We start from the raw sequence: 2,160 nt of genomic DNA on the forward strand, positions 1-2,160 counted from the left end.
TCCATGGAGAAGTCTCACAAGAAAAAAGTGGACTGCCACATCCCTTTGCAGAGCTGTGCTCTCTATTAGTAACTCTTGAACATATTGGCAAAAGGTGCTCATAACCAGCTCTGCTGCTCTTGGTACTGATGTAGTTACAGTGTCCCTTTTATTGCACTTTTCAGTATAATTTTACACCAGGGACCGTGTGCAGTGTGTGTATGCACGTGTGAGTGTGTGCAAGAGATAAATGGCAACCCTTTTTTAAGCATGGCATATGAAATGATGCTATCTAAAATAAGACTCGAGCAAAACTATTTCAGACATCTGCAAAAAGGTACTTGTTTACCTTAACTTCAGCATGACTTCTCATGCAATTAATCATTCATATGGAGTATCTGACACAAAGATAACATGCTATACACTGCCTTTATAAATAAGGGTTTATGTCAGACATAAGGACCTTCAGAGCTGCCAAGCAGCAAGTGCAACACAAGTCATGTGGACTACACAGCCACAGAGCAGAGTAATAAACATCTTCTCAGAGAAAGAAACATACAAGAATCTTCCATTGTAAATGAGGAATTAAGCCCTGTTGGTCCAGGTTTCCCCCACCTGAACACCTACATCTTAGCAAATGGTCAACCACGAAATTAAATGAAACAACTATACTGTCTTCAGTTTAGAAAGCACTGAAGAAAATGACACCACCACCACCAGTGCAGTACAGAAAATAAAATAACCTCACTCAACTTTCCACCTTTCCAAGAGGACATTCCAAATGAAGTCTTATACCACTTGCTTTACTGAACTACGTATCTGCATCAACAAGATGCAAACTGGAAGTGATGGCAATGGTATGCTCCAACTTGCTGACTTCGCCACACTTGACAAATGAAACCAGAAAAGACAACAGCATGATATCAAGAATGAGTCCAGTAAAATGCAAAAAGAGAACAATTTCTTCATTAATTGCAATCCTGCCTGCAAAAGCAGAATGCATGTCTACTTCTATGAGTTCCTTTTTTTCCCCCCAGTGTCAGCAGTAGCTCACTGTGCTCATCATGAGGCTTGAATGAAGCACCTGGACACATCCCTGAGCAAGGGAGATTGTATACAGCTGAATATGCTACAGTGCACAACCCAGAAACCAAGAAGTTTCTGTATCTTTTGACAGCACAGGCAGTATACTCCTCGTTAAGCCATTGAGGACTGCAAAAGCAGATAGTGTACAACCCAAATGCAGTACACACACGGGAATCTGTGCGCATCACTCCTAACATATTCCCATAACAGGACTGTCTGCCTGACAGAAGTAAACAGGACACAGGGAATGGATAGGAAACACCATGACCATTATGTACAATCAGCATAGTGCAAGAAAAAGCACTTTTCCTTCAGTTTATCTCTCTCAACTTACTTTGATAACATATTACTGAAACGTCCCTTTTCCAGCCCTAAAATCTCTCCTTTCAGCATATGTCATGTCAGCATGCCCACCGGATAATTGGGATTTATAGCAGTTCTGTACAAGAGTTCTCTGCTGTGGATGGAAAAGCGAGAAGAAACGCACAAAGTTAATCCTCTTCTAATTACTCCAGAAATGTGTATGCTAATGTGGTATCATAATAATTAGGACTGCAAAGTAAATAAACTGTGTCAAAGCCTACAAGGGGGAGCAAAATTTGCACACTTGGAACGTGCTTTGACTGAACATATTTGAGTAGCCCCACTGAAGGACTGTACTGCCGATGTTCTGCCAGTACTAAAAACATGGGTGTAGACAAAGCCTTTGTCCTTTCTCACCACCGAAGCACAGAAAAGCAGGGTTGGCAAGCAGCTCACTTTGCCTAACTGCTGCAAGGCAGAACTGACACTACTTATATCATTCCTGGCAGACTCCAGTCTATAATCTGTTCTTACTGGCCCCAAGTGGTGGAGAATCCACAACCTACCCAAGCAGCCAGAGACCTCTTCCTAGTATCTGACTTGACTCTCCTTCTGCACTCTAAATCCATTATTCTTTCCCTTTGGCACACACAGCAGTTTATTCCACATATACCATTATTCATTATAAGCTATTATTGCATCCCTCTGCCACTGACTTTTCTTCTGCAGGCCAATCAATCCCATTCTTTCCTCAGAAATAATGTTATCTAGATCTGTGATTGTTCCCACCGC

The sequence above is a fragment of the Nestor notabilis genome, unplaced genomic scaffold, assembly GCF_000696875.1.
Source record: "Nestor notabilis isolate BGI_N333 unplaced genomic scaffold, ASM69687v1 scaffold5527, whole genome shotgun sequence".
NCBI classification, from domain to species: domain Eukaryota; kingdom Metazoa; phylum Chordata; class Aves; order Psittaciformes; family Psittacidae; genus Nestor; species Nestor notabilis.